This window comes from Molothrus aeneus, chromosome 1, assembly GCF_037042795.1.
Source record: "Molothrus aeneus isolate 106 chromosome 1, BPBGC_Maene_1.0, whole genome shotgun sequence".
Lineage (NCBI taxonomy): Eukaryota > Metazoa > Chordata > Aves > Passeriformes > Icteridae > Molothrus > Molothrus aeneus.
Window position 1 is genome coordinate 10406065 of NC_089646.1, and position 24490 is coordinate 10430554.

At 40.3% G+C, this 24490-nt stretch overlaps 1 protein-coding gene across 4 annotated transcripts in view; it reads left to right on the forward strand.

Annotated features, from left to right (window-relative positions):
• Positions 1 to 6145: 6145 nt before the first annotated feature.
• ZMYND11 (zinc finger MYND-type containing 11) overlaps positions 6146 to 24490 on the forward strand; it is a 105391-nt gene continuing 87046 nt past the window's right edge. For 2 of the 4 annotated variants that reach the window (XM_066551232.1, XM_066551241.1), the window contains exon 1: positions 6147 to 6353. The gene's annotated coding sequence lies outside the window, so the exon portion shown is untranslated. Of the gene's footprint in view, positions 6354 to 7527; positions 7836 to 24490 lie in introns of those variants that run through there. The other 2 variants (XM_066551213.1, XM_066551223.1) reach the window with 2 other exon arrangements.

Sequence of the window (24490 nt, forward strand, 5' to 3'; positions counted from 1 at the left end):
GTACTCTTTTAAAATCCAATAATTTCAATCAGTCTCACTGTGTAAGTTCCACTTTGGTTAACTTGTCATGACATTCTCTTCCAATTCCATCAGTGTAAGAAGGTTGGTAGTGAAAGGACAATTAGACTTGAATATTACAATTGATTTTAAGCATGTGACTCCTTACAGAATACAACAAAAATTAAATTGGTGATAATGGATCCAAACTATTATATCTTATCCAACATATTATCTTTAACTTTGGATAATATAAAAAGCTTTCAAATAAGGTGTCTGAAATATAGTATGAAGTGTCTGAAATGAAGTACGACAGATGTGGATTTTTTTTGTTCCTACATTAGCTTTCATCTTGACCATAACAGTTCAAAACTGACACAAATGTTGCTATTAATTAAGCCCATCCTTGTACAGACAATCAGTGATATCACTGAGAGGTGTAGTCAAGCTGCAGATGATATCAGGGCACATCAAAGCTCCAAGCACATGAAGATGGCTTTGTGCCAGGCCAGCTTCAGTCTGGTAGGGATCTGTAGCTCAGGCAATGTGTTAGATGCAAGAGCAGCTCTGTTCCAGAAACAATTTTGCCTTTTTTGTGTAGCATCACAACTGCAAAAATAAACAGAGTGAGACTGGAGCTAATGCTATGCAAAAGAGTGTATTCCTGGAAACTGGAGCTTGGGAAAAAGCTGTACAGAGCTACAACTGGTGATCAGCTCTGGCCTAACATGGCTTATTAGCTTCAGTTAATAATAATTATAATGATAATACTAATGATAACACATTCTCTCTTTCAGAAACATCTGGATGTCTCTGCTCTGTCCAGGGACAGATGTCTGTACATTGGAAGGGCTTGTTAAGCCCAGAGAAATGTCTCATGAATGCATGGAACCAGCCTGGTTCCAGCACCACCCTGGAGCTGACAAGCCATGTTTGATCATGGAAGGCCTTGACACAAAGGGCAGACACTGAGTATTTCTGCACTAATTAGCAAAAAGGCAGTGCTAGACCAAAACAGGTTAAACCTGGCTTGTCATGAGCTAACTTTTATTTAAAGGCACTTGAACATCTTTGCATGCTCCTAATGCATGCACCTCCCTTATCCATGTATGTCCCCTGCCTTGGAAGGATAGACTCCACTTACTTTAAACACAGGAATTTTTTTCTTATTATTTTTTATGCTGGCAATTAATATGATGTGCAGTGTAATTATTATTTCCCCAAAATTATGGCATTCATTGTGTATCCATATAAAAGTTCTAGTTCTGTAGTTATTTAATAATGAAAGGTACTTCTTATTTCCTCATAGTCCCAGCAGGTTTTCTGGCAAACAATATTTCTCCAGTCACAGAATACTCATAAAATAAAAACAGAGGCTATTTCAGTCTAAAATCAAATATAAGTTTTGAGCATTTATTCTACATAAATATAAATTATTTCCTATATTGCACCAATACAGACCTGTGTGAGATAAATTTGATATACACTTGGAAACTGACATTAAAGGGGTTTTTTTTCACAAAGTATGCAACTGATGCAAACTCACTCTGTTGTTTAGAATTAGTTAAAAAATATGGAGCTAAGTTTCCTTTGGCAGACTCTGTGCTGAACCAGGCATACACTTTTCATGAACCATAATGCTGGTGTAAACACATGTCATGTCATCTGTCATAAACATATGTCAGTTTACTCACAGGTAAACTTTTTAGGATAAACCTCTATTCCCAGTTGTGCATGAAAATGAAAAGAGAGAACACACTGAAAAAAAAAAGTGCATTTTTTGTATCTTAGTCTACATCTATACTTGCTAGACTTAGCTCTGAGTGGGTTTTTTTATTACCAGCTATACCCACAAGGAACCCACACAGGCGAGTACTGGCAATAGGGTGTCAGATCAAAGATCCACCTCCCCACAATGTACTGTTTTCAACAAACACCCCAGAACGTCTTTAGAAGTTCTGCCTGTACAACTCCTCTGAGCACAGTGGGTAGCCAGTGGTGCACGGCTAGGGACATAGCAAGGAGAGGGAAGCTGAAATGGAAGGAAGGATCCTGGCTGCTGTAGGGTCTGTTTCAATCCTCATCATGTCATCTGCAAGGACAGCATCTTTGGGTGACTTGAACTCATTCCTTAGACAGCTTCATGGAGCAGCAGACATTGGGGGTTCTCTGCTCTGTGTCCCCCTCTTGAGCCTGGTATTTTCCTTACAATGCCTGGGGAAAAAAGGAAGAGCATAACCTTCTCCTTAAGACTCTCCCATCCTCCAACTGTTTTCAGCTCATGGATTTCCTGAGCCTGTTGTTATTAAGTCTTTGTTCCCTTCCCCCAGCTTCCTAAATTAAATGCCTTGCTGAGATTTTTACTGCAAAGAAAACTGTGTTGCTAAACTTCGTTCTGATGAAAAATTTACACTAATTTTCTGCATTAATACTTCTGTGATCACAACACAGCAGACCTGCCTCCCAGGAAACACATTCAAATATTTTTTGTTTCAGTGCAGCTGGGAGTGGAGTACACAGTGAAGTGGGTTGGTACCACCAGAAAGAGAGCTATCTTACAAAGCCAGATAAAGACTTGAGTTTATTGTGGGTGGGTTTGGTTCAGCCAGAAAGATGGCAGAAAGTTCTGGAGAAGGCAGGGATGTGCATTCATTAGCCTAGCACAAATGCTGAGATGGAGAGGACACAACACTCCCTGTTCTCCTAAGGGCAGCATTCAATGGATGATTTCATGGTACCAAGCCCAGTACCTGGAACCCACCAGCAAGGATGCACTTGTTCACCTGCAGGTTTGATGGTTTTACCACTGAAGCAAGAGAATGGCAGAAGATCATGGCAAGAATAAAAAGTCATATTCACACAGGATTGTGTTCTCCAGTATTAGAACTGAAAATAGGTCTTTTGAAAAGGAGAATGGGAAGAGTAGCATTTAAAAGGAACACAGAGGCATATTTACCGATCTGCTTGACACTAGGCAGTGTTGCTCTTCTCACACCTGGGAAGTGTGGTGGACATACTTGGGGAACATTTAACAGCAGGACACAGGCTATTCATGTCCCAGCCTCCAACTAGGATCAGCTCAGGGATTTCCCAAGTCATGATTTGTGTGTCTACAACCTGAAAAGGATTTCTTTCCCATGAACCTGCCTGGTATCCCCTTTAATTCAGGGCAGTAGATTCCTGGTCTGGATGATGCTAATTCTGTGCTTCTTGTTTACTCAGCTTCTTCTCCCCTCTCCAAGCCCCTTTCCAAGGGAAGCGGTGCCTACAAATCGCCAGTGCAGCACTGCTGGCAAAAGCACACAGCACAAATGCAGACCGATGTATTCCTACGGCAAGTACTTTCTACTCGGAAGGAAGTAACTTTATCATGTTCTAACACTGACGCAGTGGTGCGTTTTCTCTCCCCACAACCACGTAAGCAAGCAGGCGACTTGAGCCCTCACCATAAACCTTTTGAACCAGCAAATCCTTTCCCCAAGCGAGCCCCTGCAGCCCGAGCGGTGCCGGTCCTGCCCCAGAGCCGCGGCTCCCGCTCGCCCTTGCCCGGGCCCTTCGCGGCCGGGCGGAGGAAACGCGGCCCTGCGGCCTCGCACCGCCCCCGCCCTAGCCCCGGGGCAGGGGGGCTGCAGGCGGCCCCAGCCCGCTTTTAGTTGGAACAAACATTTCCCCGTGCCGAGGAGGAAACTCGCCGCGGCCGGGGCTGGGGGGGATTTCCTTCCCATTGTCTGCCGGGCTCGGCGCTCCAGGACCCCGCTGCCAGTGAAAGTGAATGGCCGGGAGGGCCCTGCCTCAGGGCTCCTGTTAAGACACCCAGCCACTGCGGTAAGCGGGGGAGTCGGGCTAGCCCAGCCCGGCCAGCCGGGCTTCAAAGCTCTACCCTGAGGAGCATTAAAAAGTCTTCACAATACCCATAAAAATAAGTCAAAACGAGACAAAAATGCTTCTTTTTAAATCTTCAACATGCATCCTGAAGGCTATATAATGCAAACAGCTACTCAGGGGATATCAAAACGCCCCAAAATCCATGAGGGCCCACGAGCACCCATTTATAAGCTCTATGCCGTCTTTCTACAGTGGATCTAATTCACAGCCCCCCAGCTCAGAGAAGGTAATGTAGCTATGGTTGCAGACACTCCCTACATGTTTGCTTTAGGACACCTTGTTCTGTCTAAAATTAAATATTTGTATTCTGAAACAAATATCTGGAGGTGGTCCAGACTAGCCTTTATAAATATGTTAAGTACAGGAGATTGCTGGCAAGTGGTAAAAACCTGTACGGTAGGCAAGCCATAAGGCTTCCGCCCTCCATGTGCTTTCATGCTGGTGAAACTGTGGCCTAAGTATTTATTTGACAGCTCTCTATGGGTCCTGAGAGAGATAAGAGGCTAAAACTTCTTTATACCGAAGATAGCTGAACTTCTGCCTTAAATAAATATTTACATAGGTAAGGAGAAGGCACTGCGACAGAGCAATAAATCTTTCACTAGAGAAGCTGAGACTGGCTTTGGAGCTTGGTTTTGGAATTATGGCAAATCCCCCCAGCCAACCCAGGTTGTGGCTGTTTGGGGTGAAGAATTAAAAATGGTTATGTGACTGCTAGCTATGTTTGTCCTCTGATTCTGAATGCAAAAATCAGTGCACCTTAACCATATCAGCTTGAGCAGAGCTGTTGGCTTGACTGCATGGTAGAAACAGCAGAAACTCTAATGACCCCAAATTCTTCTTTCACCCCCTGTGCATAAATATAGCTCAGATGCAATTTGAACAGAGAAGGTTTCAAAGAAAGCTAGGACAGGCAAGCCAGTAATATCCCATGGAAACCTGGCATATATTTCTATCAAACTTCTTTTGAAAATGACATGCCTTAACGAAATCACAGCCAAACACCACAAATAAATGCTTAACATAAGGCAGTCTTTTTGTAATTATATTGATGGTAAATCCCTTTTTACTTTAAAAATTGCTTGTAAATTTCATTTGCTTTTTTATTAATACAAGCAATATAATGCTGTTAATAAATTATAGTACTACTACTGGGTATCTGCCCAATACCTCAAGCACTCTTTGAGAGCAGATTACCAGCACTTTTTTTTCCTGTTTATTAGAATAATGTAAAACATTCTTTCATATTTAAATGCATAATAGAAGTAAGACTTTATCACAGCTGTGCAACTAACTATTATTTACATTTTATTTTCCAAGTGGATGCAATGTCCTGATGCAGCAGTCTCAAAGAAACTGGTTTTAGACACTGCTAGAAATATTATTTACTGGACACGCTGGAGAAACTTCCACTGTTCAGTGTGCAAACTGTTTAATCTTTGACTGACCAGGCACAATGGATGCTTCTTTTTCATATTAGCACTACTATTACCTTCTACTGTTTCAGTAATATTAATGACTACTCATATGACTAAATTTTTTTGCGTGCATAAATGTTTATTGCATTAAACTTGCAGTATATTTTAATAAAGGTAAAATTCTAGTCAAGTTAATTAATTGTGAAGTGTTACTTACCCATTTAATAATTCCTGAAGAATTTCAGAAATTTTAGGATATATTTCCAGAGACATTCATTAATATTTATCTCACAATCTATTAAAAAATAGAAAATGCACGTTTTCTTGCTACTTACATACATACATATATATATATATATATATATATATATATATATTCCTATAAACTTATGTATTTTGTATTAATATGTATTTCCCTACCCTGCAGTGCAAGTAGGGCTAACAGTTGGACTCAGTGATCATAAAGGTCTTTTCCAATTTAAATGATTCTATGCTTCTGTGATCTACAGCTCTCGACGTATTGACAACTCTGAGACAGACCGCTGATTCTGTGTGGTTTAGTTTCTGTTGCTCAAGGTGAGTGTCTACTTTCAAAAACATTATCTGTCATTTCTCCAAGTTAGACTTCATGATAGGAGGAATTTTCATGTATCAAGGCTGGATAAGCACAACATTTTCCCTCTGCAATAAGAGAGGGTCCAGACCTAAGAGTATGAAAAAATACATACATAATAAATAGTTAAAGATCCGTTTCAAATGTATTATTAAAAAAAAAATAATAAAAGAAACAAACAGCAACTCCAGCAGAGACCACTAGAGTTCTCCTTCTCCCAAATATCCCTAGCACCATCCTAAACCCTGTTTACCCCAGAAACCTGAACTGTGGACAGACAGAAGAGGAGAGAGAGAGAGAAAATTCAGACACAATAAAACTCTGAGGGGAAAAATATGTGGAAGGAGGAGGCAGCAGCGGCCTGGGGAAGGGATTGAAAAGTTTCCCCTGGCTTAACTTCTCCCCCCCTGCAGCAGCAGAAGCAGCGCCAGCAGCACAAGGTGAGAGAGACTTTTAAGTCTGGGGAGGAGGGGTGTGTGTGCGGGAGGGGGGGGTGAATTTACAGCCCTGTGGATATTTCTGTGTCTGCCTCCCTGGCTTTGGGGTGCGAGAGACGCCGTGTCTCATGCTGGGTGGATTTTTTTTTTTTTTAATATGATGGAGGATTATAAACATGGCGCCTTAAAAAAACTACAAAATCATGTACACACTGTTCCAAGGAGATGGGGGAGAGGGGACAGGGGAAGGGCTGGGCACCAGGGGAGGGGGCAATCCTTCCCTGCAGGGTGCCGTATGAGGAGGGGGGAGCAATTATACTTAATAATAAAATGTGTGGGGCTGCGGGGGGGAGATGGAAGGCGGGATTTTTTTTTTTATTATTATTATTTCATTTTTCGGAGTGGGCAGGATTATCTGGCAGCCCGCTTGGAAACCGAGGAGGAGAAGGGGACGGCGGCGGAGCGCGTGTGATTATTAACGGCGATTATTTTTGTCCCCACACCTTCCCCGGTCGAATTTCGGCTGGGAGGCGGCGGCGGGTCCCCCGCGCCCCCGTGCCGAGTTGCAGTCAGCCCCGGGGCCGGGGCGGGAGGAGGTGGGGTGGGAAGAGGGGCGCTCCGGAGAGAATCGCCGCTTCCAGCGCTCCGCGCGGGCCTGCAGGGCGCGGGGGAGCCGGGGACTCGCGTGAGAGGCGAGGCCGGGCAGGGTGTGGTGCAGCCCGGCCTCAGCCCCGTCACCCCCCGGCACCGCTCTCTCCCGCACGCGGGGCCACCGCTTTGCTCCCCACTCTCCCCCGCTTTCCTTTCGCTCACACACCCCCGCCGCCGCCGCATTTCCTCGCTGGGGAGGGGGATGCCTGCTTGAAGGACGGGTCTTGGCCCGAGTAATGGCAGCTGCCCGACAGCGCCGAGGCTCCACAGGAGAGAGACGGCGGGGCCCCCGCAAGCCGGGCTAGGGGCCATGGCTGCCGTGCCCGCGGGGGGCAGGGGAGGGGACGGGGAAAGGGTGAACTCAGAGCCCCAGCCCTCCTCCGCCGGCGGTAGCGGGCGGTGCCACCCCCGCGGCCGGGACGACCTCGCCGTCCGGCGGGGCACCGGAGCCCGGCATCGCCTTGCCCCCCGGCGCAGCCCCGGGGGCTTCCTCGCCTCTCCCGTGTGCTCTGTGGCAGGGCCCGGGGGGTAAAGGGGGCGATTTCTCCCCTCTGCTCCCCCGGCTCCGTGCGGCCTCCGGGGCAGCGCCGGGAAGGGCCCTCCCGGGGCTGTGCCGGACTCGGCGGTTCGGGAATGCGAACTGGCGACGGGCTCGCTTTTGTTTGCGTTCTGGGGATCTTTGTGTGTTTGCACCCCCGAAGCCGTGTCTGCAGACAGCTGCCCTCGGTGCACTTTGCGGGGTGTTCGCCTTCACCCCTCCCTCGGGGCTGCTCAGAGGCCTGTCTCCTTTCTTTTCGGGGAAAGGATAGAAGTGTAGGTGTGGGAGTGCCCGTGGTAAGGATGATGGGGAGCTTCGTGCGCTTTCCTGACCTTCCGTGTGGTCCAGACAACAATCCCCCTATAAAATACTGATGTTAAGGATTTGGGAAACTTTGTGTGTCTTTTGGGGCTTATCCGGAAACCAGCAGGCTTTGGGAATTTGTTTTTGGTCTTCTGTGAACTTTACAGATGCTAGAGATGGGGTGGTTTGAGAAGAGATAAAGGAGTGAAAAAACTTTATTTTTGGAGCTGTTTGGTTTTATAATTTAACCTGGAATCATTTGGCATAGTCTCTGTATTGTTGGAGTAATTCTATTTATTGTAGTTTTAAGAAGATCTTATTGCAGTTGAAAAGAGAAAGAATGGAAAATGTTTTCTTGTCCTACTTAACGCTGATATTTTTTCATTTCTCTTGCTTTTGTGGGAAATTGTTTAATTCTTTAAGGGTGAATGCTGAGGCAGGTGTGAGGAGGGGGAAAATGGGAGGGGAAATGCCAGTTTGTGGTTCAGGTTGCACTCCTTTGGCTTTTTTGAGTTCCTCATCCTTCAGTATGAAGGACCTGGCATCTCTCCACTTTTTCTTTTTTTTTTAATTATCAACCACTCTTGAATGTGCTACAGAAAGTCTTTAGGGAAGTCTACTGTTTGCTGACTAATGTTTTGTATAAAAGTGGAAGTGCCCACAAAATAATTTCCACTTTTATGGCATTTATGGCATTAATTAATTCCCACTGTGGATTTATGGCCTTAAAATGCCATCTTTTCCATGCCTAAACAAACCCTCTGTGCTTTGACCAGATAGTTGCATGAGGAAGGGAGGGAAGGGAATGGTTCATGGGCTAAGTAGTTCAACAGAGAGCACTTTATCTTGCTGATGGTGAGTTTGGTTTTAGTGAGTGGGGAAAAAAGTGACTGTGTTGATGGCTCTGTTGCTTGTGCTAGGGATGGTGGTCTCTGCAGCTAATATCAGGTTCAGTAGCAAAGGTCTGAGTGAGAAAAATTATCTTCCTCTCCACCTCATGAACCAGATAATGTGATGGAAATTGTCTTGTGTTGAAGTTGACTTTGTAAGGGGAGTTGGGAGTCTGTGGATGTTGGGAGAGGGTCTTAAAAATTTGGTGATGTGCTAGAAGATACTCTTCAGCAGTTTGAAGCTTTGTAGCAAAAAATTTGCAGGTATTTCACTTCTGAAGGTGTCATTTGCTTTGTTCTTTAAATCTAAGCAAGCACTTGGTAACTATTGAGTATAAATGTAAAAAAACCTAATTGAGTTTGTTCACCAGAAAGGAAAATTCCTAAAAGTTTGACGTAGTCCTTCTGTAGTATGAGGCAGAGCAATGCTTCATAACTTTTCAGGAAAAAAGTGAGCACTCTTGGAGTGACAAGAATTCCCTGAGTGGAATTGCTGTACACACAATGTGTGACTGGTAGTTCATGTGCTGTCTGTCCTTACTGTTTGCAGGCAGTAGGAATTCTGTGGGTATCGGCTGTTCAAGTGTCCTGGGTTTCCCCTGCCTTGGAGCAGAGAGGAGAAGGGACTGTTCAGCATGACCTGAGGCTCCTGCAGCAGGAGAGCCTGGCTTGTGTTTTTTGGCTTAAGGTCATCTCAAAAGCAAGTGAGACAGTGCAAGGCTGTGAAGTGTGCTTGGTATTTCTGCCTGCACATAAATAAAACATACTGGGTGCTGTTAGTGATGTGGTGCTCCCTGGGCAGATGGACATGAATTTGGCCTCAAGCTCACCTTGAAGTGGCTCAGGCTCCATCTAGACTGTTGTGCATTTCTACCAGTGCACCACAGCTTGGGCTCCACTGAACTCTGCCATCTGCAGTCACTAGCTTAGAATAAAATACCTCAAAAGGAAATAGATAAAAGATAACATTGAAAATGTTTTCTCAATTTTAGGCATGTAAGCGTTTCTGTAGATGCCTGCATTATCTAGTTAGCTAACAAATTGTTTCATTTCACACAGTTTGAGAATGAGGGGGAATTTTAGAATTAGGAGACATGTTTTGAAATTGAGGACCCAATTTCAGTCAACTAAAGTTCACAACTTTTGGACATACCTCTCACCAATTTTCATAGTAACTGCCTTCCACAGTCTTTCAGAGCATTTATCTCTGGAAGTGTGTGAAGACTTCAGGCAGTGGGAATCAGTCCAGGCTAAAAGTTCTGAAAAAGGGACAAGGTGATGATGAAGATGTCTTCAGGAAATTTCTGATTTGCTTCTTAAATGACTTTTTAGCTAGACCCAGATTAGTATAATTGTCAGTAAAAGATGTCTTTTACCCATAATGCAGGTTGTTACAAATGCTAACTAGAACTATAAACAAAATTGATCTGTGCAAGGTATGTGTGCCTCACTCCAGTGATGAACTTGGTTTGTAAAATGTGGAATTGTTTAAAATTACTGACAAAATGCACACAAGATTTTACTTTCCTGAATAAAGTAGAGTTTGGAGATTTTTTTCAAAAGTTAGATCAGAATTGTTGGAGCAATTCTTTTTTTCATATTTATCCAAATATAGCAAATATTTGTTTAAACAAATGAATTTGTTTAAAATCCTGACCCCTGATTTTATTAATTGCAGTGTTTTTCTTCTATATAATAGGACTTTGTTTAGCCATCCTTCTTGCCCTGATTGTTTAGGAGGTAATGTAGGATGATGTTCTTTATCTGCAGAGGGTTTTGTACCTGTACAAAAGGTTGGGTTTGTTTAGTCTCAGGATGTGGTGAACACTCCCACATTATGTGTGTAGTACCTGGAGCATGGTGCCCTTGGTAGCTGGGCAGTGCAGAGTATGTCATCTTTTATATAGCTCATACATTTTAGGCTGTCAGTGTTGCTTGTGCTAAACATTGTGAACAAAGATTATTCTTGTCAGGTTCTGGATCATTTTTCATCAGTTGAATGTAAATTTAGCTCATAATTGGGTTATTGTTCTAAGGTTTAATCTTCCAGTGGCGAGAGTACAGCCTGTAAGTACTAAAGTAGGTAGTTTATAGGATGACGTAATGACTCCATTTTTCAGGAATTTCTTTATTTGTTATTGCTGAGAGCATACAAAATGCAAAATAAATGTGGAAACCTCCACAAACCCCTTCATTCCTGGGTGTAGGGAAGGTAACTGATGGACACCAGAGTGGCAGTGCGCAGTACAACACACATGGTGGCCTCAAGCCTGCACAGGTGAACTCCTGTGGCACATGGGGTTGTCTGGTTTCCAAGGCCTCTCCACATGCAGCTCCCAGAAACACCAGGGCTGGATTGAGCCAATTTTTTTCACCATATTTTCAGTTGTAGTATTTAAACATAATTTTATCATCTCTTTAAACCAATGTCTGCCATCAAGTAAATTGAGACAGCCAAAACTCTGTCTTTTGATTAATTTCTATCATGCTGTGAATATTGGAATATATAAGGGGGGGAAAAAAGGGTAAACCTAGCATTTTAGTAAGATTTCATTCATATTTATTTCTTCTCTTTTTTTTGTCCCTGAAATGACCAGGATCTTTTAGTCCTGTGGGCAGGCTACAGCAGGCACAGTGGTGATACATACTGACATGTCCATGAACCCAAGTTAAAGCTCATGGTGTCTAATTTTAGCCAGCTTTGGTAATATCCCATCAGAGCCTGATCCTGTAGCTGTACCATGTAGATAAATCCAAAGTGTAGCTATTGAGAGTTTTGTGTACAAAAAGACTGGTTTTTATTTTCTTCCAATCTCTCATTTTACACTTCACTAGAATGCAAAAGGTATCTGTTATGACAATACAGAGAAATGAAATTAGAGTTTAAAGCATGTTATTGATAAATAGGCAGTAGTATTTGTAATTTCAAAATCAGAAATGTATTCAAAATATAAGTAAAATATGATTTATTGGTGTACTTAGTAACAATCAGGATATCTTTGCATGTACCTTTACACTGTATTTAGTTTTAAATTCCAGGATTAAATAATTGCAGAATAAAATGTTGTGAATTCAGGATTATGTGTCTTCATACAACTCTCATTGATACTATCATATACTAATTCTTAATAAATAATTTTAACACCAGACACATTGAAATTTAAAGTACTAAAATCCACTTACTCATTAAAAAAATTAATTTAAACATGCCAACAAAAATAGCAGTAGTATCCCATTCACCGTTTCTGTGGAAATTGTATTTTTTGCACGCAAAGAACTGGGCTCACTGTCATAATTAATTTTTTATCTGTAATAGTAATTTTGAAAAAGAAGAGTTGAACGTATTCCTTCTTACCTCTCATTTCTCCTGTGTTCGTTACTATGTTAAATATAAACCAACTTGCAATATATTCAAATTGATGGTTTTAATGCAGCTGACTTAACAATGTTTTGGTTACAGAACATAAGACTGTGCTAGTAGGTGTAGTACTCCAAAGCAGTGTTTTGGCAAGTGGGTATTTGTACTTTGATCCCATGCACGTAGGGCATGGCATTGTTATCTGGTCTTTTAAAGAGAGCTGGAGGGGAGTTGTGCTGTGACTCATGGGACAAGGCACTTAGTTCACTAATTTTAGCAGAGCGATTCTTGTCTGTCAACCTTAGGTTTTATTTGAGCCTTCTGGAAAAGAGATGAAGTGAAACAAAATGGAGTTGAGAGAAAATGATTAGCAGAATCTCAAAGTAGCTAGAAATAGTACGCAGTGAAAAAGAAATTAAAAGTATGTAAGATATGTTTATTGCTCAACAAATCTTAAGATCTGAGAGACTGATCAGAGAGCTTTATCTTTCTTAGCATGCTATCATTTTCTGTTGAGTCTCACACAACATTTATGCATTCAGTAAGAGAGGATCTCACTCTACAGATACCTGTTTGCAATTACAGATACTTCTCAAGCCAGAAACCAAGCACCAGCAAAATCTGCACTGGCTGCTTGTGCCTTATTACTATTTTCTTGGTGTCATTGCTAGTAAAAGAAAACTTCCAAAGAGGACAGAGTCTGTGCCTTGCATAACACTGCAGTGTGTGCATTCACATGCACAAATTCAAGTGGAAATTCTGCCTCAGAATGGAGCAGGGTTTCTCCATTTTCCTTCTGGTCGGTTGTTAATTTTGTGATCAGTGTCTTAGGAGCTGTCATTGACTTCAGAGACAAGCTGAAACCCAGAGTTTATGCAAAATCTCCTTCTCCCAAGCAATTACTAGGATCCAGGTTCAAAATTGTACAAAATCAAAACAAAAGAATTGCTATTTCATAAAATGTAATCACAGGCCACACAGTCACTGATTGTTCACTGATGAAAATTGATATTCACTGCAGAAAATTCATTGTTACCCATAGATTAATATTAATATAATGATAGAGACCTTGGTCATATAAGCACTTCTTTCCCACAGGCATGAAAATGCATAGGTCTTAGAGCATACTGATGAATAAGTTTAGTTCCACAAAATAGTTTTAAAAATTAAAACCGTACATATGACTCCTATATTCAAGGAAGAACACAGTCAAAATTAGTTGTGCTGATATAATTTTATGTAATGCTGTATTTTTGATTCTTCTATGGAATTACATAGCAGTGTTACATGGGCATTTTTATGCCTTTTCAATATCAACAGTATGGCTTGTTTTTTTTGCACATGCTAAATTTTACATTAATGTTTGTTTCCATTGAAGTTAAGGCACTTTTCCTATTTTCCTACACGTACATTAGTCTTTGAAGGAGTTTACAGTGCTTAGGAAAAGAACAGAGAAAACATGGATAGTATTTTTCTGTTAGTGATTTCTGCCATTTTCTGTGTATCTTAAATCCTGTGTGTTATGGAAAACCTTAATTATAGATAAAGAAAATGGTGACAGAAGAAATTCCTACTGGAAGAGCCAATACCATTATGAGAAGAAAGGTTTATTCTTACATCAGGAAAGCTAGAAAATAGGTATGTCAGGGAACTGTGTATTTTAACATAGTTTCAAAATTATGGAAATTATGAATGTGCAAGCAGGTTAAGTAATCTTTTTTTTTTAATCATAGAACATATATTAAAAACCTGAATTCTGAAATTTATCTTGATTCATCCTGTTTTTATCATTTACCTGCAAACTGTAGGCAAATCTAGACAATCCTTTTTGTTCCACGCAACAAATTGTTTAGAGTGGGTTATGTGCTCCTCACATTGTGTTTCTATTCCTTCTTTGTTAAATATTCAAAATTGCAGGAACCTTTATTTTTAATTAAGAGTGAAGAATTGTTATTATTTGTTTTCCCAGGAATCAGACTGGCACCATTTTTAGCTTCACATAAGTATGGTTGAGAATTTAGGACATTCTTAAGAACTGGCTGCATGGACTTATCTCAGGAAGCTTCAGTGTCAGTCATTACATGCAAGCTGACATTTGAGTACAATATGGCACACTGAATAGTTTGGCATTGCTTCTAATATTAAAAAAAAAAAAGAAAATTTAGATTTTTTTTCTCAAATAAAAATAACTTTCTTAAAACCTCTTTGTGATAGTAAAATATGAGGAACAGTGAGAAGGGATGTTAATTTTGCTGACAGATAACTCAGGGTGTTGGACCTCTTAGCAGTCTGACTAGAATGGAATATCACGCTGGTTAAAAGCTGCCATATTAAAATATTGGTTGGTTGGTTGGTTGTTTTTTTGCATGTTAAAAGAAAATGTTTTGTTTTACTGACATAACTTTTTGAAGGAGACTGCTGATGCATACCTGGGAGTGTTTCAGATTGACAGTGTTGGAAAGTGAGAAACATGGACACTCCCAGTGTGTAATCGTATCTTTCAGTTTTGTAGCTTTGTGTTCATCTTCTGCTTACACTGACCTGAAATAAATAGACTTTCAGGAAATATTTGTTGTAAGAAAGAGATTCTTCCTTTTCCTGCACACTTTCCACTCTGCTGGCTCCCAGAAGGCTTCTTTGTAAATCTCCTAATTGGAAGCATACTCTCTTAACTTCTCTCTGGTTCCAGACATGAAATTTCCTTTTGTTATTGAACTTGCACCTTTTAGGAAATACAGATTAAGAGTCAATCATCTCCAGGAGCTAGTTTTATTGTTTTGGTTTTTTTTTCCCTGATTCGTGCTGATATTCTTTTTCTTAATAGTTGTAAAAAGTAGCATAAAAATAACCCATTCTCCAGTCAACCAAGTGTTAGCCTAAGTTGTAACACTAATTCCTGAAAACATGGAGCTTTCAATAAAATGGAAGGACTTTTGTTCCTCACACAGGCACAGGAAATACCAATAAATATCAGCTAAAGCTGTGTGGTGGTGCAGATTCTTGGGAGTGCAGGTGCACCAAGGAGTGAGGAGCTGAACAGGGTTTGCTCTGCCAAGTTAGTGGATAAGCAGTTGCAGTATTTCCTGGGCCAGTGGGAAGGAATGGTATCCAAATTTCCGCTTGGCTCTTCTTCCAGGAGAACTGCCTTTCTTGATCAAACTAGCATGTCATGTAATCTAGCCATCAGATGTCTTCTAAAAAGTGTCAAAAATGAGGCAATTTTCTGAGGTAGAAAACTACAGAATACTTGTTTTCCATAATATTCCAAACAATAGCAATTTAGATTATGGCTCCTGTTTTTACACATGTAGAGGTTTTATCTCTTCCATTTTTTGAATGTTTTAATTTCTCTTTCCTGTAATAACTGAATATTTTAGCTGTAATGTTGAAACCTACTGCTTTTTAGGTCAAGTCTGTTCTGTCCTTTCCACATGCCTTGCAGCCTCACTGCAGTGCTCTTTCTCTTTGCACATTTTCCAAGAGCTTCTTCCTAGGTTACAGGAAAGAGCCATGTTGTACCTGCTTCTCTGAGGGATTTGATGGAGATAAGAGACCTCGAGGGACGAGTTAGTGAAAGGCTGTAGTGGTCGTACCAGTAAGAGCTGGGAAATGCACATCTGAAAAGAAGAAAGGGGGAGTTTGTTGTGAGCTGCACATTAAGTGGGAATCGAGGTGCACCCTTGTCACGGGAGACAGCACCACTGACTTTGCTAATGTCATTCGGTGCAGCTCTGTTGACTTTAGTGGAGCAATATTAGTTTACACCTGCAGAAAATTTTCTCCTGAATCTCTGGGAATGAGAATATAAAATGAAGTGTTTATGGGTGAGTGACAGAGAGAGTGCATGCGAGAGAGAGCGCGCACGCACACACTTTCAGGCCTGATTGATAGTATGAAAAAAACCCTGGAGTTGAAAGAACATTATTTTAAATTAACATTCATTATCTTCACGCGTGAGATAACAGTTCACTTTGGACCAGATCCTAACACCATTATGTTTCCTGAGCAGAGACTGCTTTTTTTTCTTGAGTGAGGTTATTCAGTATGAGAATGGCAAAATGTAGTCAGATCTTTGACAATTAAAATATATGGATTAGTCACTATATTTTAGAAAAAAGATGTGTTATTTCTGTCAGGAAAACATGTATTTTTTTCTTTTTAAAATAAATGGTTACATTTTCTTTGAAATGTGAAATAAAAAGTAAGGACTTTTTTTTTTTTTAGGTCTCATCTTATGCCTGGAAAAGCTTGCAGCCATTTTAATTCATGCTGCATTCATTGATCTAGCAGTTAAATCATTTAATCACTGTGCAGCTAGGTCATCTACCTATTGGACATTGTCAAAGTGTTCAGTAATACACTTTGGGTTATTGGCTTCTAAATTACACTTTTGAAAAGAAAAAAGAAAAAAAGCAAACAAACTATGAACACCTCAGTTAACTGATGAACATTATAATGGAAAACACAATGTGAATTCATTGTCTTATCACTCAACTTTTTTTTGTTCTGCACATAAGTAGAAAAAAGCACATCATAGCAAACAAAGGAAAAAATCTGATTTTGATATTCTTTGGCAGTTCTTTTAAATACAGAGTTTTGTAACATTAAGTCATCTAATTAGGCAGCAGCTTGTATGAAATATTTTCATAACAGACATAGTTTGTGAGCATGAAAATGAAAGCCACATTTTAAAATTATAACCCCAAATAACTTTCTGAATTTAAATATTACTCTGAAAATGGCTTATTCTGTAAGTATAATCATGTGAAAGAAAGTGGGAGAAATTTGTATTAACTAGAAAACTTAACACCTTAGACTTAAATGCTGCAGCTATAGAAACCCAGTAATCTAGATACATAAAAAGGGAAATAAGTGTAGCAGCAGTTAATACGTGGCAATGAAAAGCAGAGGAAAATTTTGTGTGCCTTTAAGTGTCCTGCATTTCCTGAGAGGGAGCTACTCACAATCAAATAAATCTCCTCTTGGTATGCAATAGGCAAGTATATCTTGTCCAGAGAGAGATGGTAAATTCTTTGGCAGTGATGCACTTGGCACCAGAGGTTTTTAAAGGGTCACCCATGTGCTTTTCAGTTATTTTCCCTGCAGAGATGAAAAGAGAAGTTCATGCTCTTGTGAGGTAGTTGTCTGAGTGCAGGTGGAACAAGAAAGTCGTGCTTTATATGAAGATGGGAACTGTATTTCCCTTTTTTCCATGAAGGCTCAGAATGCAGACATGCCAATTCCATCTGTTTGTGTCTGGATCCCTTGGCCTATTTCCTTGTGCTTTCCTGATCTACACTGGAAGCTTCATCAGAGGAGAAGTTATCATCCTGTTAAGTGTCTCCCTGTACCTTCAGCAGAGAGACTCTAAACAGAGAGGATCAGTTGTTCATCTTTATTTGGTGTTTTCTTAATTAGTGAATTTTTCAGTGGTTTCACTTTCCAACTTCCAATAGCTCCTCTGCTTTATTATGTTAGTTTATTACAATTTTGGTACAACTTCTTGGTATACTTTCATCTGGGCATTCTGGGATGCCATTCCTTTTTTGAAGTAATGTCATGATATGTGTACATGAGGAGTTGGACAGCAGAGAAGGAATTTGGCTAAAGGTTTGAAGGTTTAAAGGAATGCCATCCCCCTTCTGAATAAGACCTCAGTGAGACACTTTTTATAGGGATCTGATACTTCTGCTCTCTTTCATTTGGAAGAACTTTGAAAGGGCTGCAAACTCAGACGAATGTGCTGTGTCCTCACTGTGTATTTCTTCACCAGTAAATAGGGAATTCAGTCATGGAAGGCAACTGGGTGAGCTTAAAGAAAGAAAGGTGCTGAAATCAGCAGCATGTCAAAGGAAAATTGGAATTCGGTGGCAATAAAAGCAAAGTGTCAGTGTTAATGCAACATATTTTCACGTTTTGAAGAGCTGAAGATGCCTCTTAAAGCAGGTTTGGGTGGCTGAATTGCAGTTTAGGAGCTGTCAAAGGACAGCGTGTTAAAGAAGGCTGAAGTCCTGGCAGGGGAGCAAACAAGCATCCCTTGAGCTCAGCCCAGTGTGGTGGGTGTGGTGACCAGATGATTATCAAACAATACATGAAGTGCAGTGTTGCAGTGGGCATCAAACCTTTTCACATGTACGTTGCTAAATTTAAGAAACAAAAAGAACTCTTGATAGCTTGAAATTACAGCCCCGGTTTCTTCCGAGTTCCACTGAATTAATGAAATTACCCGAGCTGCCAGAGCGGGTGGAGAGCTGCTGGTGAGCGCAGGAGCCCCACATCGGGCAGAAGCGCTGATTTGCAGTCGCTTTGCCTTGAATTTAAATGATGACCTTCACTTCCTGCCTCTCAGACTACAGCAGGCTGCAGTGGAGGTAGCTTTGAGAAGGTGTTTGCTAATGAGGCTCTGGCACTTTTGATAGCTGTGTTAGATAATCGGAAGGTGATAGATGACGGTGTATTGTGTTTGGGAATTTCATTTAAAGTGTATATTTATGTACTTACAATTTTGACCCATTCAAGCCATTTGTATGGTCTGTTGGGGTTTTCCACAAGAGTAGTGATGTTCCCCTGGCTGAATTCCAGTTTGGCTAATTACATTCTGAGTACCTACATTTCTGTAAAATTTCATCTGGATTTTCCATTTTTGTTTATTTAAATTGCAATGCATATGTACTTGGAAATTTATGAAATAACAGCACAGGATAAAAAAAGTTAGGAAAATCCCCGCTCCAAATTACATTTGGTATTTGTGCATGAATAACTATAGTGTGGCATGATACAGTACAGAAAAAACATGAAGTGGCATATTCAGTAATAGCATTCATAGAAGAGGTAGGTTTTCAGAGTTTATGAAATAGGTTAAGTTGCTGAGTAGTGTGCATTGTTAAACATATGATGTATTGTGCAGCAAGAATGGATATAATTCACTGGTAGGAGAAATAATGCTTGTTTGTATTGTAGTTAAACTGTATATATTTTTACAAGGTTATCAGGCATGGATTTTTCATGTGTGTCAACAAGGGAGTGGGAGCCAATTTATGTGGTGATGTCAAAAGGACTTAGGCAATCACAGATCTGCACATGGCAATCATCTGCTGGCACAGAAATGTTTCTCTTCTACATACAAAGGCACATTTTATCATTTACCACTCAGTCTCTCAGAATCCTGCTTAAATTACAGTAGGAAGCACTTGCTGTTTGTTACTGTAGAGTAAGAGGTAGGTGAAGAAGAACACAAGCCACATCCTGTTGTGGAGAGTTATTTTGCAGAAATATGAACTTCAAAGCTGCAAGCTTGCTCTATCAACTGATTGATAATAATAGTCAATATTAACCTGGAATGGATTTCCAGAGGAGATCAAAATAATCCAGTATTAGGCCATGCTGCATAACCATAGCAGTCTAATATTTACAAGAAGTGTTGCAGTGTTCTTCCAAAAATAACTTGTCTGTTTAGAGATGCTTCATCCACAGTGCATATGTACCCCATTTGACAAAGAAATTAGAAGTAGATGGAAAAACAGTTTTCATTTTGAAAATGATTTCAAGGAAAATGCTTTTGACTAATATTTGTGAGTGAAATCATACCTAAGTCAAATAGATTGTTCACAAAAAGAGGTTTGGGGTTTCTTTGGTTTTCTAGAAATGGGGAAAAATATTTTGAAGATATCTTAGAATTTACATATTAACACTGGTGTTTCTTATTGTTAGTAGTTCTTTTATATAACTTCATTTCTAGTAAAAATAGTAAATAATGTACTATGTACTTACATAACAGAAAAATTTATGACAATGTATGGGCTTCTGAAAATTGCTGTTCTTTTAATTTCTGTCTGTTCAAAGGCTTGACCTTGTTTCTGGAAAGAATTTTTCTATGTAACCCAGCTTAAATAATTTTACTTATTTCTTCTGTATCAAACTCAGTGAAAATGCCATCACAAGCCCTTGTGACAGCAGCCAGCCTGTTGTGTGTAAGTGGAAGGGTTGAAGCCCCATCTGTCAGTGCTCTGAGACAGACAGGTATCTTACCCACTTTAGTATCTGTCTAGTTGGAGTTTTCTGTCATCTGTGGACTTTTTCCTATGAAAAGAAAATCAGGAATACTTCAACAAGGAAAGCCATCCAGCACCCACATGCTGCACATTATGGGAATAAGATCCATGTGGCTTCTTACCTTTTTTTTTTCTCCTTCTGTATCATTTATTAAAGCTGTTATGGAATATCTGCTTAAGGGTAAAAGAGTTTGAATTGTCACTTAGCCTCATTAAGGTCTTGGGCTTAGTGTTTACCACTTCTGCTTTCATCAAGGCCACTTCCTCAGAGGCTTTTGCAGGAGACACATATGTTTTTATGAATAACATTCTTCATTTTCTGTCTCAAATCATGGTAGAATTTTACTTTTTAATCAGCAGGTTTTCTTTAAACTCAAAATTTTATTGCTGGTGTTCTGCCTCTAAAGCAGAATTTGTTATTTTATACTTTTATGTCGTGGGTTGTCTGCTTCTGTATTCTCACATTTAAGTGCTTCAGGCTATTCATTGTGTGTTTTCTAGGGGGCTTAACAGTTCAGCCATTTCCACACAGACTGTCAAAGTCAGTTGGAGACTGTCAGAATTTGCTATCAGGCTGCTAAGATGAATCTCCCACTGTCACTACAGACTGCTTCTCCAGAGCACAAAACCTTGTTAAGAAATAGTTGAGGTACTGGAGGTGATGCTGTCTGCAGCTCCATCAGTAGCTTCACCATGTGATCTTAGTGCTCTTAGAATGGTTTCTAGAAAAGACTCCATGCCCTCAGGTACTAAGTGTCAAGGTGGAGCTGTTGAAGTCACTATGACGAACTGTAATAGTGCCCTCAAAATAGAAAGAGTTGATTTACTAATAGGCAACTTTTAAAAAATATGTTTCATTCACATAAACATTTTCTGAATTTTTCTCAGAATTTTTAAAATTTATCTGAGTTTTCTTTCTGTGGTTGGGAGGAAACCAAAAGTGGCACAGTCGGTACCTTATAGACTTATTCATTGCAAAGATAGAAGACTGGTCTTAAGTAAAAGAACATATATGTAGCCCAGTAGTTTGAACATACATGAAGAATTCCTGTCTCAAAGAATTCGGGTTATTGGTAAGCAGCCTCTTTATTTTAGCTGTAAATTTAAACTTTGAACAATGAACGTGCTTAGACTAGTGATGTGCTTATTAGGTTAAAAAAAGAACAAGATTTTAATAGGAAAAAATTATCACAAGACAAAACAGCACATGATCTCATTAGCATTTATGGATTGCTAAACTGCAGTTTAAAAGTCACATTTCTGTCTAAAGAAGTTTTCCACAATAGTCATACAAGCAACATTTAACAGTGTTGTTTTAGTTTGTTTACTTGGGGTCAGATTTTCAATGATCAGAGTGATTAAAGTTGCAGTTGTCTGCAAAGGCAGCACTAATTAGCTACAATTGATGTTAGCAGGACTTTGAATAAATGTTGGTTCGGAAAATCTCATCACGTATAGACATCATATCTGTTTTCAGTCATCTTTGGAAATCTGGCCCTTAGGATAGTTTACATCTTGTGTTGTTTCAGTGGTTTTCCCTTGGCAGTTTCCCATTTTACTCTGCTCAGGAAGGTCCATCGATTTTAAACAGCATTTTGTAGTAATTTCTGTATCTAAGAGTTTATACTTGTCAGGAGGGATAGATTGACAGAAGAGACTTGGCCCTGGCTTTCCATGCAGTATTTTACTTTGCTCTAATAATGTAAATAGTTCTTTGGATAGTTCTTTTCATGCATAGGTGTTTAAGTGCTGCATAAAAGGGATTGGTGTAATTAATTTTGCATTTGGAAATGGTAGTGTAGAGATGTGCAGTGACTTGCCTGAAGTTAACGAGCACAGGAGGCAGCTACCAAGTTAGGAGCCCTGGCACTCAGTCTGCTTCCTTCAGCAAATGGAGTTTCAGAGTGCTTGATCTATCCACACAAAATAACCAGACAAGAATCTTCTAAATGTAGTGGTTTGGTACTTAGGCAGTGTGAGTCATGTTCTGGGATGCTGGCAATGTTTTTTTGTGATATTTCCGTTTCACATTCAGCTTCGGGGGCTCAGCAGGGGCTTTGGTCTGGTTGCCATATGAAGTTCATCGGGGGTGACAGGGGAAAGCAGCTTAATGTGCTTATGTTATTTTTGTCTATAGTAGAAATTTGTGATGGGGACTATTTCTGTTTTGCATAAAGTCACCAAAATAGTGCATTGACTGTAAGCTAACTGGAGGTGCCCAGGACTATTTACAGCAGAATTGCCTGGACAGTGTTAGTTATTGAGTGCAATTATTTTAATCTCACAGAGAGCAAAGCATAAAAACCACTTATCAGACTTCCTAAATTGCACACCCTGTTAATTGTGGTGCTGAAGTTGGGTACCTTCACTAGGCCTTCTGGACTCAGCTTTTTGTATAATGGTTCTCCAACAGTAAAATGGAAAAAAAAAGAAAACAAAAGAAAAACAAATCTTAAAAAGTGCTGTGGGCATAAAAATGTTCAAGGCTACAAGATCCCCTGCCAAGATGGTTTGTGGAAAATCACTAATAACCTTATCCAGCTGCTACTCACCAATGAGTACTTACCACTCCTCTCGCCTTGCTTTCTCAAAATTGACTGTAGAGGAATGTCTGCTGTAGGTACTGTGAGAACTCTTGGGCCAGTTTGTTTGCTTTTCTCTACCCTATCAACTGAAGTGGATTAGAGCAAGCTTTTCAGGCAGGAGAACAGTCATATGGTCAGTTTTCCTTAAATTCATTCCTGTAACTTGCTCAGTTGAGGTTTGTTCCTGATCCCAAAGGCTAGAGACCCTTGCCTCCAAGGATTCAGGTAGCCAACACTACTTTAGTGGCCCCAAACTAAGGACAGATTTTTCTTTAGGACTCCTTCTCTTCAGCACAACAAAAAGGCTCAGGATACTTAATTTTTTTTCAAATTAAAATATTCTCCAGATTTCCTTGTAGCAGAGTCATTCTTCTAGTTAGACCGTGATTTTGAGAAAGAACTGATATTTGTGGGCCTTACAGGTGTCTTAGATGGGAAGGCATCTGGTTGAAACATGCAGATCTGTTTGCTGAGTCAGTAAAAATACCTAATCTTTGTTACTTTTATTTACAGCCTGCTTATATTAAAAAGCTAGGATTTAGATTTGTTGTGAATTATATGTTGACATTGGTGTTGCAACAGAGAGGCTGAAACTATGCTGTTACTTTTGTTACCTTCTCTATCTTTAGCCTTGGAGAATCCCATATATTTGAGTAGCTTTGTGTTGTGCACCAGAAATTCAGTAAATGTGTCTTTGATCAGTCCCTGTGGTTCTTATGATCTCTACAAATATGTCTAGAGGGAGGTGATAGTGGAAGAGAGCAAAAGCCACTTAACCCACAGTATTAGCGTGAGGATGACAGCACACAGCCAGTCTGGGTAAGTGTGGATAGGAAGCCAGGCTGTAGGATCTAAACATGAGCATCTCAGATGGAGGAACCTGACATGATGTCTGTATCACACATTGTTGTGTTGTTACTGCTTTCAAGTGGTTTATGTGTAGGGCAGATATGGCCAAATTGGCTCACCCTGTGGGGATTACACACTGAAATTCCTACGTGGATATGAGCCAAAACTCCTGTGCTTTGGATAGCTGAGAGCTCCCAGAATGAAGGCTGAGACTTGTCTCAGTGTTGAGTGCTAGGCTGGTGTTTGCTTCAGTGACCCTTGTTGACTGGTTTCTTCCAAATCCAGTGACCTGAGTTTATTCAGCAGCACCAGCATGGTCCTGCTGCAGGGTACATGACTGGCAGCCTCACGAGAGTGTACCTGAAATATTGTGAGCCAGGAGCTGTGGATGCCTACCATGGGCTGGGGAGAGTAACTCATCAAGTTGCTGCCATGATTTACCAGTCTCATTTTTGTGCTTGTAACAGATTCTGAATATACTTCTCTATGGAATGGTTTCCTCCCTGTAAAGTAGCAGCATCAGCACTTTGCTGTATTACAAGGCATTTGGAGTATAAATTAGAGGGGGAGCAGTTGCTAAGGCATACACTTCCATTTCATTCTGTGAACAGGTCTGCTTCTAAGGCAGAAAGAGATAAAGGTAATATGCCAATACTTTTAGCACTAGAAGAATAGAAAATCAGAAGTAAGAAGAGATGAGGTAGAGAGAAAGTGATATTGATAACAATGAAGGCAAGTGCAAAAGCAAAAGTCAAGCATATTTAATATGCTAAATTTTTTAATAGCTCAGTAAAAATGGCTGGAACTTCAAGTTGCTGGTACCCCCACATCAGCAGGAAATGGAATTTTGCTTAGGTTCTAGAAATAGTGAAAAACACTTGCTACTATGATATCCAGATTAGTTTTAAAGAAAGT